The sequence below is a fragment of the Aedes albopictus genome, chromosome 2 (genome assembly GCF_035046485.1).
Source record: "Aedes albopictus strain Foshan chromosome 2, AalbF5, whole genome shotgun sequence".
In the NCBI taxonomy this organism is placed as follows: Eukaryota; Metazoa; Arthropoda; class Insecta; order Diptera; family Culicidae; genus Aedes; species Aedes albopictus.
The window spans coordinates 142,042,893-142,059,259 of record NC_085137.1 but is presented as its reverse complement, the minus strand read 5'-3'; the positions used below and the strand labels follow the sequence as shown (position 1 = coordinate 142,059,259).

Genomic DNA, 16,367 nt, shown 5'->3' with positions numbered 1-16,367 from the left:
AGAAAAAAATCTTGGAAACAATTTTCGATAATTTTCTGGACAAAAATTTCCAAAGCGATTTCTGAAGTTATCTTTTGAGCAATTCCTTAAGTAACTTGTTAATGACCAATTGGTCATGTAGAGGTTTTAATAACCGTCAATAAGGTTTATACCTTTTGTTTTGGTTCTATCATGGTTCTCAGAGCCTATTATTGTTTATTCAACTAAAAGAAACACCTTAAGGCGAAACTAGATCCATTTACTCATTTTTTTTTCATTTTTTTTATTAAACAATGAAGCAATATTTTCAAATTCGAGATTCGTGCACATGTAGAGCATTTTTTTGTGGTGGAAAATGTTCTTCATTTTTACAGAAACCATTTTTGAACAAAATTTCACAAAAAAATGGTTTCTGTAAAAATGGAAATCATTTTCCACCTCAAAAAAAAAATCGGTAGATGCCGTGATCCATACTCTGCATGTGCGCAAGAACCGATATATTGCTTCGTTATTTTATAAAAAATCAAAAACCAAAAAAATAGGAAATGCTTCCAGTTTCGCCTTAAGACACCCCTAGATTATTGAAAAAAAAAAAACAATTATAAAAAAGTTATGGAGGAACTCTGCAAATAATCCCAAGGAAAACATGTTTGAAAAGATTGAGGAGGTATTCCTGGAAAAAATCGGAGAGAAATTTCTGATGAAAACTCTAAAAATGACTGTAGAAAATACAGTTAAAAGTACTGGTGAAATTCTTGAAGAAATCTCTCAATTAATTTCTGGGGGATCCCAGGAGGATGCTTTGAATGAATCCTTGTAAGAACTCCTAAAGATACTGCCAAAGATATTCTCAGAAAAAAAATCTTATAAAATTTCTGGAGAATTTTGCGCACACAAATCCTTAACCTACTACCTGGATAAATGATCTGAAGGAAATCTTGCAAAAACAATAAGATAAAACCAGGAGGAATACTTTAGAGAACCACTGAAGAAATTAATTTAGGGAATCTTTGGAATAATACCTGAACGAACTAAAGAACGCTCCGCAGATATTGGTAGATAAATTTCTATAAAAATTCCTTGAAAAATTCTGTGCAACTAATTTGGAGTAATTTCTGCAGGAACTGTTAAGAGAACCATTGAGAAAAAATCTGAAAGAATCCTTGAATGAAGGTCTGAAGAAATCCAATGGAGGGAACTGTCGGAGAAACGCCTGGAGGAACTTCCTGAAAAATCTTTTGAGATTTTTTTTGAAGAATGGAAGTTCTAGAAAATCATTATATAAATGAGGTAATACCTGAAGAAACCTCTGAAGTATTTCAAACAATAATTTCCGAAAAAAAGTAAAAATTCTGAATTAAAAAAACCTTGAGGATTTTTTTAAAGAATCTTCGGATCTCTGTAAAATAATCTTTTGAAAATAAACATTTCGAGAAATTCTTGGAGAAACTTCTGGAGAAATTCCCGGAAGAATTTCCGGAGGATTCCAAAAAAAAAACTATTGGAAAATATCTGACAATATTCCTGGAGAAATTCCTACTTAAAGATATGTTTGAAATACATGACGGAATCCAAGCATGGTCTTGTATCAATCCTTGAAGGAATAGTATACCCAAAAGTTTAGGGATAAATTTCGGAAGAATTTTTTTTAGGAAACCCATGGATCAGTTTCAATATTATTTTTTGAGAAATTTCTTGAGAAACTCCTGAAGAAGTGCCGGAGAAATTTCCTGGGGTAGTTCCTGAAAGAATCTCTGGAAAAATTATCTAGGAAATTCGATAGCAATGCATTTTGAAGTAATAGCAATGCACTTTAGCATCTCTCATGCTAAAACTATTCCAAGATATCCTGCGAGAACCTTCTTTCTGTTCAACAAAATATTTGACAAATCCTCAAAGAATCTCCAAGAAAGTTTATGACGGTGTCCCTTAAGAGTTGAAATTTGAAGAAGAATTCTTGAAAAACTCAGAAATTTCAGCAAGAATGTTCCTTGCTCGAAAATTAAAGAAAAAAATCCTTGAATAATGATGCATGAAGGAGTTTTCCAGGAAAATTCTTGATTAGGCGCAAGTATGAAATCATTTCCTCAATGTGGATTGGTAAAGGGGGCGCTGAAATTTGGAAACCTTGAGTAACCAGCTCGTACACTACGCCAGCGAGCTAACGTGATACCAAAGGTAGGTTAAAACTTGTTATAATAAAAAAAAAAAGACAATATTATTTACATTTTGGTCCTACATAGCCCCAGCAGTTAACGCGTGGGTATGTAGCAAGACCATACTGAAGGTAACGGGTTAGATTCCCGTTTTGTCCAACAACTTTTCGTAGTGGAAATTTCCTTGAGTTGCTTGGGCATAGAGTTTGTATCTATCTCACGATAAACATATGCAAAATTATTAAAGGCAGGGGAAGGTCTTAGCTACAAGCTCAAAGAACACTTAGCTGAGAATCAGTATTGGTCATACTTGGGACGGTTCGCTAGAGAAAATTTATTTGAAAAAAAACAACCTCAAATTTTCAAATGTTTTGTTTTTTTTTCTTTTTTAAGATTTGAGATTTTTTACAAGGTGACATTTGCTTTTTTGTCAGTATTGTTCTATTAGTAATGAGGAGTTTGTCCTTAAGCAAATCAGTTAATTTAAAAAAATCTTTTTAAATTTTTATTTTTTTAAATGAAAAAAAAAGATCTTTTAAAAAATTTTTTTTTGCTTTGAATTTTTTAAAGCAATAGTCGACCTCAAAACATTCCGTACCAAACTCAGCTAACCGCACAAGTTACAGACAACTTAACATGGGCATTCAATTAAGGTTGGTAGGGAGTGTCTCGAGGACAACTTTAAATTAAAAAAAAAAAAAAAACATGAAAAAATAAAAATTCAAAATTTTTGGAATTTTTAAATTTTTTAAAATTTTCCCATTTTTTGTATTATCTAGTTTGTTAAAAGAAAAACTTAGGAATAATTTATCATTTATCATACTCCAGGGGTCTCCAGTTAGCCTAGTGGTCAAGACTATGAATCGCCAATCCGGAGACGGCGGGTTGAATTCTAGTTCCAGTCGGGAAAATTTTCTCAACTTCCTGGGCATAGTGTATCATTGTGCTTGCCTCACAATGTATACATTCATCCAATGACATGCAAAGAAAGCCCTTCAATTAATAACTGTGGAAGTGCTCAAAGAGCACTAAGTTGAAGTGAGGCAAGCCAAGTTCCAGTGGAGACGTAGAGTCATAAAGAAGAAGAAGAATAAGAAGATCATACTCATATCATTGATAAAGGTCGAATAAAATTAGTTTCTATGATTTTTTACGTAGGGTAATTCGCTAATTGTTGAACACTACCCAAATGTTGAACAGTTTCTGAATATTTTATTATAAATCTTACTTTAGTAATTTTCATCCAACGTAAACGTATGATGTAGATGCATATACATATGGGTTACGATATTGTTCTTATTAAGTTACAAAATTATACATATTTTATGTCAAAACAATTGATTGAAAATTTAGTACCGCTGATGATACGAAAACTGCACAATTCTTAAGATTTATTTTAAGAAATTGTTGTTACGAAATAAGCTTTGCGGGCAAATCGATCACAAATATCCAAGGCACACCATAGTTACAAGAACTGGAAGGATGTCCTTAACAGTTTAACATTGTTTAAAATCACATTTTCATTGTATTTCAATTTGAAAAAATATTTTTCTTATCACGCTATCATTATACATCCATGATCCAATTGTTGAACACTGGCATAACCTACGATGTTAGCATGACTGCTAGATTTTTTTTTTCACTTTACCTAACCGTGCATTTCATGGGGTTTCAAGGGCGTTCCAGGGATGTTCTAGGGGTGTTCCAGTGGGCTTCAGAAAGATTCCAGTGGTTTTTAATGGGTTTCAAGGGCGTTCCAGAGTTGTTCAAGAGGAATTCAGAGTGTTAAGGGGGTCCCAGGAGTATTTCAAGGCGTTCCAGGAGGTTCAGGAGCAACCCACGGGTTTTCAAGGGATTTCAGGGTAGTTCCACGAGTGTTCTTGGGGGTTGAGTGGGTCCCATGGGTTTCCAGAAGTGTTTCAGGGGCTTTCAAAGGCATACTTTTCTTCTGTCGTTTTCGCTTCTAATCAAATCTTTTCAGCCATTTTTGCATCTAGTCATGTTTAAAACGTTTTCAGTCCACTGGAGTTGTTTTAAATGAGCAATTCCTTGCCATTTAAATGAATCATCACTAGCTCGGACTAGCTGGGCACAAAACACGAAAAACCCGGAAAAAATCCGCCAGAGTGAAAAAATATCGGATGTCGGGTCAAAGTCGGGTCAAATTTTATCAAATGTTTGACCACTGTTGGACTCACATCGGATAATTGTTGGGTCTATGTTGGGTTTGGTGGCCAAAATAAAAACAGGTGAATGATAGGTTGATGTCGGGTTATACGTCATCAATTACGAACAAAGCTTCAACCGTTCAACAATTGGCGAGAACCGTCCAACATTAGGATGAGCTAGCTCAAGGAAGCGTTCAACATTTGGGTTACAGACTTCCCATACAAATGTTCTATTTTTTCTTAGAAAATGGAATTTAAGGGAATACAAATTCAATGGGCAGTATAAGGGATGAGTAGATCTAGACGTTCGCTGGATATTTTTCAACTAAAGTGGAATTATGCACGGAAAAACAAACGAAAACCAAAATGCCAGTACTAACCGTTCAACAATTGGCGAATTACCCTACGTCCTGGAATTTTTTTTTAAAACAATCTAGTGAACCATATTTAAAAAGTGCTTCCGAAATCCGTTACCCATGAATTTCAGATTGAAGCGACTGTGTGCTATGAAAACGGTGGATTGAGATTTTCATTGAAAGCATTTCAAACGATTTCAATGGACTTTCTCGTCAAAAAATCCGCAATCCATCGTTCTGGTGTCATCATCTAAAAGCATCAACTGCAGCACTCTCCATTCAGTAGAAAAAATCCTCAAACTAAATTATTGTCGAATGAGAACTGAGTGACAAAAAAAGCCCTGAACTAGTTGACCATCACAGCAGAACTACAAGGTTCGTATTCATCGCCGCATGTTCCCCGACAAACAAGCGGAAAACCGTATCCTCTATGATCCTGGTACAGACAGTATTCTGCAATGCATCCAAGTGATTTCCATTCCAATTGCAGTCAGTCAGTGTGTGGCTCTCGGCTTCCAACAACATTCCGGGAGATTGATTTATGAGAGCCGGTGGTCAGATCCAACAGCTGTCCTGTTATCATTCCGTGTCCCGGTTCCGTCTGTATGTGGTCTGTGTGTGTGTATGTGCGTGCGTATGTCTGTGCATGCGTCCGTACACCATTCGAACGAGTTTGTGTCATTATCCAATGACATCCGGTGTTGTTCGGACCATTCCGTTTCGTTCCGTTCCGTTCGTTCGTTCTGGCGATGACGGCTGATGCCTCGTTTGACCCAACGCCCCCAAAAATTTACATCTGTAAACTCGCAGCACCCACAATACGATGGTGACCGTGTCACCATAATAGGTTTACTGCTGCCATTCAGCAGAACATCGTGGAAAGCCTAATGGCGACGACCGACGGAGAAGATTGCATTTCGGATGTGAACCCGGCACTGCTGGATAAACATTGAGGTCCAGCTCCAGCTCCAGCCTGCGTGTTTCTCGGGGTGGAAACCGAAGTGCCATTCAGAGCGGACCCCGGGCGGTCAAATTGCGTGTGAGATGAGATTTTTGTTTTGTCGCGTTGGGCTTGCGGTCCGGTATTCTTTGCAGGAAAACCCAGGGTTCATCCTCGGAATTTGCATGGTCAAACAAAGCGGCTGGGCTGCAGGAATGAGACTTGCTTTCACCGAGTCGAGTTGGAGAAGTTTTACATAGGCAAACACGGCAGGTCGAAAGTGGTCAACGCGATGACGGCGGCGGTTATATTGTCGTTAGATGTCGTCTTTTTCATGAACGGGGTTTGAAGTCATTTGCTTCGACGGAGCATACTGATGAAAGCGGAAATGGTTCAGATTATGAGTTCTTGAACTTCCTAGATCTAAGAATTCCACTTCATTTACGTGTGAAAATTCCTTTTGTAATGCCTTTGGGAATTTCTACAGAATAATCTTTTTTTTTTTATCAGAAATTGCTTTGAAAAACTGATTCAGTAATTCTTTATCGGATTCCTTCGGCAGTTTGGGATTCCTTCGGCAATCTGAATTTTTTATGATTTCCCTTTAAAAATTGCCTCTGTAATTTATTTTGAATTTATCAAAAAAAAAATAACTGCTTCAAAATTTTCCAAATAATTGCCGAATGAATTACAAATGAACTCACCTAAGGAATTGCCAAGGAAATTTCCAAAAGAGATGCAGGAAAAACCTTTAAACAGATTTTCAAAACAATTCATGAAAAAAATACCGAAACATTTCTGAAGAAATTGGCCATATTAATTCCAAAAAAAAAATGCCGAAAAAGTTCCCAAAGTGATAATTTTCTAATGGAAAATTCGGCATTTCTTTTGGACATACCTTCTGTAATTTCTTTGGCAATCTGTTTGAGAATTACTTTTGTAATTCGATTTGAATTTTATTCTGGAGTTTTATTCAAAATTTAATAATAAACTTTTTTGGTTACTCCTCTGGAAACTCCTTGGGTCAATTGTTAGGAATTTCTTCTGGTCAATTCATTCAGGAATCTTTTCCACAATTTCTTCAGCGCATTTCCCGAGAATTCTTTCGAGCATTCCTTTGGAAATTTATCTTTCCTTTTCTCTTTCCCTTTTTTCAAAATTGCTGACAGAATTTGCAATGGAATTACTGCAGGAAGTAACGATTTACAAAAGGATTGCCGTAATTTCTAGTCGATTTTCCGAATTAATTTCCAAAAGATATGTCGAAGGAAAATTAAAAAAAAAACTACATGAGAATTTTCCAAATGATTTGCCGAAGAAAACACGAATGAAATTGCTTGGGAAATTATCAAGGGAATTTCTAAAAGAGTTGCAGAAAAAACTCCTTAACAGCTTTCCAAAAGTATTCCTGAAGAAATTGCCGAAACTTTTCCGAAGAACTTGATAAGGGCAATTCCAAAAAAAATGCCATAGTAATTCCCGAGGAAGTTTTTTTTAAATAATTTTCTGAAGAAATTACCGAAGGAATCATAAAACTTGTACCAGAGGAGTTATCAAATGAATTTGAAAACAAAAATTTCTGAATAAATCTACTAAAGAAATTGCACAGGCATTCACAATGAAATTTCCGATAAAATTCCCAAACTTTTTCATATTTGCAATGGAATTTCAGAAAAAAATACCGCCGGAACTTCAAGCGGATAGTTTCCAAAATAATTGCCGAATTATTAAGAAACTTTTTTGGTCACTCCTCTGGAAACTCCTTGGGTCATTCGTTAGGAATTTGTTCTGGGCAATTCTTTTAGGAATCTTTTTCACAATTTCTTCAGCGCATTTCCCGAGAATTTTTTCTAGCATTCTTTTGGAAATTTCTCTTTCTCTTTTTTCAAAATTGCTGATAGAAATTTCAATAGAATTATAGCAGGAAGTAACGATTTACAAAAGGATTGCCGTAATTTCTAGTGGATTTTCCGAATTAATTTTAGATATGTCGAAGGAAATTTAAAAAAACTGCATGAGAATTTTCCAAATGATTTGCAGAGAAAAATACGAATGAAATCGCTTAGGAAATTTCCAAGGGAGTTTCTAAAAGAGTTGCAGAAAAAACTCTTAAACAGCTTTCCAAAAGTATTCCTGAAGAAATAGCCGAAAAATTTTCGAAGAAATTGGCCATATCATTTCAAAAAAAACCGTAGAAATTCCTGAAAGAGTTTTTTAAATAATTTTCTGAAGAAACTACCTAAGGAATCATAAAACAAGTACCGGAGGAGTTATCAAAGGAATTATAAAAAATAAGAAAATTTCTAAATAAATTTACTAAAGAAATTCACAATGAAATTTCCGATGAAATTTCCAAGCTTTTTCAAATTTGCAATGGAATTTCAGAGAAAAAAAAATGTCCAACAGAGTTGCCGCAGGAATTTCAAGTGGATCTCACAAATCAGTTTCCAAAGAAATGCCAAAGGATATTGTAAAACAGCTCGAGAGTGTTCCAAAAGAATTTTCAAAAAGTTATTAAAAAATCCAAAGAATTTTCCAAAAAAGTTTCAGGAGAAACTTTTAAACAGATTTCCAAAATAATTCCTGAAGAAATTGTCGAAACATTTTTATTGAGAAATTGGCCATAAATTCAAAGAAAAAAAAATTCCGAAGAAGTTCCCAAATGAGTTTTTGAATAATTTTCTGTGGGAATTACCGAAGGAATTATGAAACAAGTACCGGAGCAGTTAACGAAAGAATTTTCGAAAAAAGGAGACAATTGCTGAATAAATTTTCCATAGAAATTATACAAGCATTCAAAATGATATTTCCGATGATTTGAAATTTCAAAAGAAGTCCTGAAGAAATTGCTAAACATGTTTAGAGATAATGGCTAAGTCAATAAAAAATAAAACCTTAGAATTTTCCAAAGAGTTTTTGGATAATTTTCAAAAAAAAAAATAACAAATGAATAAAACACAAACAAAAAAAAATCCAAACTTTTTCAAATTAACAATGGTGTTACAGAAGAAATTATCGATTTCCAAAAGAGGTGTCATATGAATTTCAAGTAGAATTCCCGAATAGGATTTCATAAATTTCATAAACAAATACACTGCAAAAAAATAATCAAATAAACTATTTGAGAATTTTCTTAAAGAATTGCCAAACGATTCTAAACCAAATGCCACAGAAACTTCAAAAGAAAATCCTCAAAAAATTGCGGAGACATTTCCAGATAAATTGGCCAAATAAATTCCAAAAAATACCCAAAGAATTTTTGAATATTTTTTTAAAGCAATCACAGAATGAATTACAAAACAAGTGTCAGCCGAGTTGTAAAAGGAATTTAAAAAAAAATCTAGATTCTAGAATCTAGAATATCATCAAAAAAAAATTCAATGGTATAACCTGAAAAGTTTCCAAAGGATGTTCTGTAGAAATTTTCCAAGAAATTACGCAAGCATTTATAAACAAATTTCCAAAGAAATTTTCAAATGTTTTCGAAGAATTTGCTGAAGGAGTTGAAATTGAATTTTTCCAAAAAAAAATCAAAGGAATTTCCAAACGAGTTGCCGAAGAAACTTTTACACAAATTTCCAAAAGAAGTCCTGAAGAAATTGCGGAAATATCTTCAGAGAAATTGGTAAAATCAGTTTAAAAACCCAAGAAGTTTCCAAAGGAGGTTTTGGAGAATTTTTTAAGGGAATTACCTAACGAACCTTCCCAGAAAACTGCCAGAAAATTTTAAAATTTTATGTGTAATTGCCAGAAAAGTATTAAAAATTTTGCTGAAAAATAATAAAAAGAACTTGCGTAGTCATCCACAAAATTTCCGAAGTTTTAGCTTTTTCAAATTTACAATGAAATTACAGTAGAAATAGTCAATTTTCAGCGCAGTTGCCGTAGGAGTTCTAAATGGAATATCCAAATCAATTTACAAAATTTCCAAAAAAAATTGCCGAAGGATTTACAAATGAAATTGCCCAAGAAATTCCCAAGGGATTTTCCAAACGAGTTTTGCCGACAATTTTTTTAATTAATTTCATAGAAAAATTCTGAAAAAAATGCGAAAACATTTTTCGAGAAATTGATTAAAACAATTACTAAACATATATATCTCTTTATTGTTGATATTTCTCGGTGAACGAATAAAACAAACTTGTTTTTTGCGTGACGTTTCGGCCTTATCACATTTCGGCCATCTTCAGACGCAATTTGATCGCCGCAGCTGATGCTACCTCCTATCCAGCTGGGAGATCACGTACCACTCAGTGGTACGTGATCTCCCAGCTGGATAGGAGGTAGCATCAGCTGCGGCGATCAAATTGCGTCTGAAGATGGCCGAAATGTGATTAGGCCGAAACGTCACGCAAAAAACAAGTTTGTTTTATTCGTTCACCGAGAAATATCAACAATAAAGAGATATACTCGTTAACGGTGATTAAACCCATCAAGTAATTACTAAACATGCCGAAGAGGTTACCAAAATAGTATCAGCTTAATATGCTGAGGGAATTTTGAAGGAATTAAAAATAAGCCGGAGTTAAAAATAATCGACAAAATTTTGAAAAATAAAAAAAAACTAATCTCACTAAATATATTTCCAAAAAACTTATCAAAAATACTTTAGAACCTGGATTTGTTCAAAAAATACCACAGAAATTACACAGGAACTCCCACATTGTTTTAAAGAATCTGCTTAAAGGAATGTCCATAGGAATTCCCGATAGAGCTTTTCAAATGAATTTTTATAGAACAGCTCAATGAACTTGCAACATAAATATCAAACAAAAAAATCGGAGGAAATTTTGATAAAATGTTAATAGTATTACCTGAAAAACAACCGTAATCAAAATTCCTGATATGACTATCGAATCAATTCTCATTAAAATTACCATAGAAGTTTCTAAAGAAAACGTTGCAGAAGATTACAAAAGATTTGCCGAAGACATTCTCAAAGAAGCACTTTCGCTGTGGAAGGAATTTATAAAATAAAAATTTGAGAATTTTCAGAAGAGTGCGATTCTCTTCGAAATTTCCAAGAAGAGCTCCAAAGAAATTGCAAAAAAAAAAACTCCTTGCAGCAATGCTGAAAATTCACGAGAAGATTGCTTTAAGAATTCTAATAGGATTTACAGAAGGAATGTATAAAAGCAATGTTAAAGGAGCAGATCAGAAGCAGAGCCAGAGCAGAGCTTGAGCAGAGCCAAAAAAGAGCAGAGCCAGGAGTGGAAAACGTCGCGGAATTTCATGAAAAAAATGTCATGACATTTTTCTATTTACACCACTTTCGGTGTAAATTTCTGTTCGTACTCAGCACCAGTCCGTAAGGCTGAGTAGTTATGGATAATCGATGGTGTCGTCGATTAACATTTCCGACTACATACGTAAATGTAGTAGAATTAACAAATAACGAAATGACATTTTTATGACATTTCCCATCCCTGAGCAGAACTAGAGTTGATCAAAGCCAGAGCCAGAGCAGAGCCAGAGCAGAGCCAGAGCAGAACCAGAGCCAGAGCCAGAGCCAGAGCCAGAGCCAGAGCCAGAGCCAGAGCCAGAGCCAGAGCCAGAGCCAGAGCCAGAGCCAGAGCCAGAGCCAGAGCCAGAGCCAGAGCCAGAGCCAGAGCCAGAGCCAGAGCCAGAGCCAGAGCCAGAGCCAGAGCCAGAGCCAGAGCCAGAGCCAGAGCCAGAGCCAGAGCCAGAGCCAGAGCCAGAGCCAGAGCCAGAGCCAGAGCCAGAGCCAGAGCCAGAGCCAGAGCCAGAGCAGAGCCAGAGCAGAGCCAGAGCAGAGCCAGAGCAGAGCCAGAGCAGAGCCAGAGCAGAGCCAGAGTAGAGCCAGAGCAGAGCCAGAGCAGAGCCAGAGCAGAGCCAGAGCAGAGCCAGAGCAGAGCAGAGCCAGAGCAGAGCCAGAGCAGAGCCAGAGCAGAGCCAGAGCAGAGCCAGAGCAGAGCCAGAGCAGAGCCAGAGCAGAGCCAGAGCAGAGCCAGAGCAGAGCCAGAGTAGAGCCAGAGCAGAGCCAGAGCAGAGCCAGAGCAGAGCCAGAGCAGAGCCAGAGCAGAGCCAGAGCAGAGCCAGAGCAGAGCCAGAGCAGAGCCAGAGCAGAGCCAGAGCAGAGCCAGAGCAGAGCCAGAGCAGAGCCAGAGCAGAGCCAGAGCAGAGCCAGAGCAGAGCCAGAGCAGAGCCAGAGCAGAGCCAGAGCAGAGCCAGAGCAGAGCCAGAGCAGAGCCAGAGCAGAGCCAGGGCAGAGCCAGGGCAGAGCCAGAGCAGAGCCAGAGCAGAGCCAGAGCAGAGCCAGAGCAGAGCCAGAGCAGAGCCAGAGCAGAGCCAGAGCAGAGCCAGAGCAGAGCCAGAGCAGAGCCAGAGCAGAGCCAGAGCATAGCCAGAGCAGAGCCAGAGCAGAGCCAGAGCAGAGCCAGAGCAGAGCCAGAGCAGAGCCAGAGCAGAGCCAGAGCAGAGCCAGAGCAGAGCCAGAGCAGAGCCAGAGCAGAGCCAGAGCAGAGCCAGAGCAGAGCCAGAGCAGAGCCAGGGCAGAGCCAGAGCAGAGCCAGAGCAGAGCCAGAGCAGATCCACAGCAGAGCCAGAGCTACAAATTTTTGGCTAATGAATGTTTGATAATTTTACTACAAAACGCTGCCCCGTAGAAACAGTGATTGGGAGTCCCATTGCTCTCTAAACCATCATCGTCCACACCCATTTGCATCCGAAAGTAAAACAAAACAAACAACCCCGGAATTGGAATCGTCATTTCACAGCACACTTGGCGGTTAAATCCCTACTGCCCAACGATCCTACCTAGTCAGAGGGTCAAAGGTTAGTGATCTTCCCAGTAGGTCAAAGGTTAGTGGAATGTCAAAGAGAGAAGTCTAAAACATTTAACAATTTCAAAGCAAACCATTCGTTACCTACGGAATGAGTGTACCTGAAGGACTACATCAGAGTGGAGCATTTCGAAACGGTACTGCTGCATCGTTCTTGATTGATTGTGTGAAAGGTGAAGCGAGTTTATTAGAGATGTGAGACTAACAATCAATAGGGTCATTGGTATTTAAGAGTAAGGCGTATGAGCTGGCCTACTACAACAAAATTCGGCTGGTTGTGAAGCTGATATAAGTTGTGAGCCAATGTAAAAGAATGAATTTTTGAATTTAAAATTTTAAAATTTTAAAATTTTAAAATTTTAAAATTTTAAAATTTTCAAATTTTTAAATTTTTAAATTTTCAAATATTCAAATTTTCAAATTTTCAAATTTTTAAATTTTTTAATTTTATTTTTTTTTTCAATTTTCAAATTTTAAATTTTTAAATATTTTGTTTATAAACTTATAAATTTATAAATTCATAAATTCAAAATTTTTTTATTTTATAGGGATCCGAGCCACTTGGGTCAGTTTTGATCAATTTTTGGAACGCATTGAGGCAGGTATAGTAATTGGTTCAAAATTGTCAGAGTTATAGCGATAAAGTGCCCAAAATAGAAGTCACTGCCAAAGTAGCTGGAACCCTCGGTATTTTTATTTTATTTTAAAAGTTTAATTTTTTTTATTAATTTTTTAAACTTCAACTTTTGATTTTTCCTAATTTTAAATGGCGTAATCAGTTGTTATTTCGATATTTATATATGGTAAATGACTTTTCATATTTTTTTTGGATTTCTTCCAATAATCGATAAGCACAAATAAAAGCACCCTCTCTGTCTAAACAAGATATCCTCTTCCTTCCCTAGCAATTGCCGAATCCACACCATCGTTTACTCAAAATTTCTCTGATTCAGCACAAGATAAACGCCATCAATCAAGCTGTGCGCCAAAACTTCCATCCAACTCAAACTTATCGATTTCAACAGGACTCAGCATCTTCGGGGCAGCATCGAGTTCGATCTCTAAAACACACTAATTAGCCGTCGCCAACTTCCGGTTTGACCTCCCTCCACGCAAACAAAGAGACCGTCAATTGCGAATCGAAATCAATCTTCAACGCTGCCGCCGTCTGATTCTTGCGGGTGTGCCAATATTTGATTGTTTTCCTTGTCCGGAGGAGAGTTGTTCGGAATCCGGCGAGTGACATCCTTTGAACTGATGGCGGGAGGCCGACTTGGGAGGAACACACATACACTCAGATAGACCCGACGACACGACGGGACCCGACCAGGGACAACAACGGAGAAAATGGTCGCACAACAGCTGCACGCCGCAGTTTTATGGCTTAATTAATTCTTGGTAAAGTTCCCCTTCCTAGCTTCCGGGACGACGACCGTGTAGTGGCGTAGACTTCTTGGAAACTGTGCTTCCCGCTGGCGCTGGATGGCGCGACGTTGGTGCTAGTTGATGAGGTGGATGACGCTGTTCGACCACCATGTTCGTCAACAAGGATAATGCTAGTTCCCTCCTGTCGCGGCGTCCTTCGTTGGGACTGATGGTGGTGTTGTTTGATATTGTTTGCTTGCTTTCGTTTCTAAATTGATGGATGATAAAAGGCGAGTCACTAAAGTCACAAAATTAATCGGGAACGGCTTTAAAAGCTTAGAATTTTTGGAGTTATTTTCAGAGAAGAGGTTAATGTTTGGGAAACATCTCAGTAAAAGCTTGGAATACTACTCATCAGAAACTTGGAAAGCTTGGAATTTGAATCATGGAAAGTTTCTATTCAGAAGCTTGAAAAGATTCATTTCAGAAACTTGGAAAACTTCTCTTCAGAAGTTTGCAAAGCTTTTCATCAGAAGCTTGGGAAGAGTCTCATTAGAAGCTTGGCAAGCTTCCCTTCAGAAGCTTGAAAAGTTTCATTTCGGAAGCTTGGAAAGCCTCATTCCGGAAGCTTGGATAGCTTCATTTTAGAAACTTGGAAAGTTTCTCTTCAGACGCTTGAAAACATTCTCTTCAGAAGCTTGGAAAGTTTCTTTTCAGAAACTTGGAAAGCTTCTCTGCAGGAACTTGTAAAGCTTTCTCTCCAGAAGCTTGGAAATCTTTTCTTCAGAAGCTTGGAAAGCTTCTCCTCAGAAGCTTAGAAAGCTTCTCCTCGGAAGCTTGGAAAGTTGCTTTTAGGAAACTTAGAAAGCTTCTCCTCAGAAGCTTGGAAAGCTTCTCTTCAGGAGTTCGGAAAGCTTCTCTTCAGAAGCTTGGAAAGCTTCTCTTTAGAAGCTTGGAAACTTCTCTTTAGAAGCTTGGAAAGCTTCTCTTTAGAAGCTTGGAAAGCTTCTCTTCAGAAGCTTGGAAAGCTTCTCTTCAGAAGCTTGGAAAGCTCCTCTTCAGAAGCTTGGAAAGCTTCTCTTCAGAAGCTTGGAAAGCTTCTCTTCAGAAGCTTGGAAAGCTTCTCTTCAGAAGCTTGGAAACCTTCTCTTCAGAAGCTTGGAAACCTTCTCTTCAGAAGCTTGGAAAGCTTCTCTTCAGAAGCTTGGAAAGCTTTTCTTCAGAAGCTTGGAAAGCTTCTCTTCAGAAACTTGGAAAGCTTCTCTTCAGAAGCTTGGAAAGCTGCTCTTCTTAAGCTTGGAAAGCTTCTCTTCAGAAGCTTGGAAAGCTTCTCTTCAGAAGCTTGGAAAGCTTCTCTTCAGAAGCTTGGAAAGCTTCTCTTCAGAAGCTTGGAAAGCTTCTCTTCAGAAGCTTGGAAAGCTTCTCTTCAGAAGCTTGGAAAGCTTCTCTTCAGAAGCTTGGAAAGCTTCTCTTCAGAAGCTTGGAAAGCTTCTCTTCAGAAGCTTGGAAAGCTTCTCTTCAGAAGCTTGGAAAGCTTCTCTTCCGAAGCTTGGAAAGCTTCTCTTCAGAAGCTCGGAAAGCTTCTCTTCAGAATTTTGGAAAGCTTCTCTTTAGGAGCTTGGCAAGCTTCTCTTCAGAAGCTTGGAAAGCTTCTCTTCAGAAGCTTGGAAAACTACGCTTCAGATGCTTGGAAAGCTTTTCTTCAGAAGTTTGGACAGCCTCTCTTCAGAAGCTTGGAAAGCTTCTTTTCAGAAGCTTGGAAAGCTTTTTCTCTTCAGTAGCTTAGAAGGCTTTTTCTCTTCAGTAGCTTAGAAAGCTTCTCTTCAGATGCTGGAAAGCTTCTCTTCAAAAGCTTGGAAAGCTTCTCTTCTGAAGCTTGGAAAGCTTCTCTTCAGAAGCTTGGGAAGCTTCTCCTCGGAAGCTTTGAAAGCTTCTTCTCAGAAGCTTGGAAAGCTTCTCTTAAGAAGCTTGGAAAGAGTTCTCCTTAGAAGCTTGGAAAGCTTCCCCTCAGAAGCTTGGAAAGCTTCCCCTCAGAAGCTTGGGAAGCTTCTCTTCAGAAGTTCGGAAAGATTCGCTGCAGAAGATTGGAAAGCTTCTTTTCAGAAGCTTGGAAAGCTTCTTTTCAGAAGTTTGGAATGCTTCTTTTCAGAAGTTTAGAAGCGTGAAAAGTTTCTCATCAGAAGCTTGGAAAGTTTCTCATCAAACTGAATGGTCTACAGAGGAGTCGATTTAGCTAAAAAAATACAACAAAAAAACAAAATTTTCTAATTCTCGATTCTTTTCAAGATTTTATGAAAGCTTTCAAAACTATTTCCGTTTTTTATATTACACTTGTGGCACAACAACGGTCACCATATACACAGCTAATCGCGTTCGGTAATTTTTACCGAAATCTCAACCGCTGAGCGTTCGGTAATGGATTTTCAACGAAATTCTGTAAAAAAATAACAAATTTCGGTAAAATGTTATCGTTTATCTGTCAAACTCTAACGAACTTCGGCAAAAGTTGCTACCTTTACCGAATTTTTCCTGTAAAACAAACTTAACGGTTGAGATTTCGGTAAAACATTACCGAAGTCGGTGATTTTTTCTAACTGTGT

At 37.6% G+C, this 16,367-nt stretch overlaps 1 protein-coding gene across 6 annotated transcripts in view; it reads right to left on the bottom strand.

The window, feature by feature from the left end:
• LOC109416537 (nyctalopin) overlaps positions 1–16,367 on the bottom strand; it is a 705,340-nt gene that overhangs the window by 389,921 nt on the left and 299,052 nt on the right. The window lies entirely within an intron of this gene.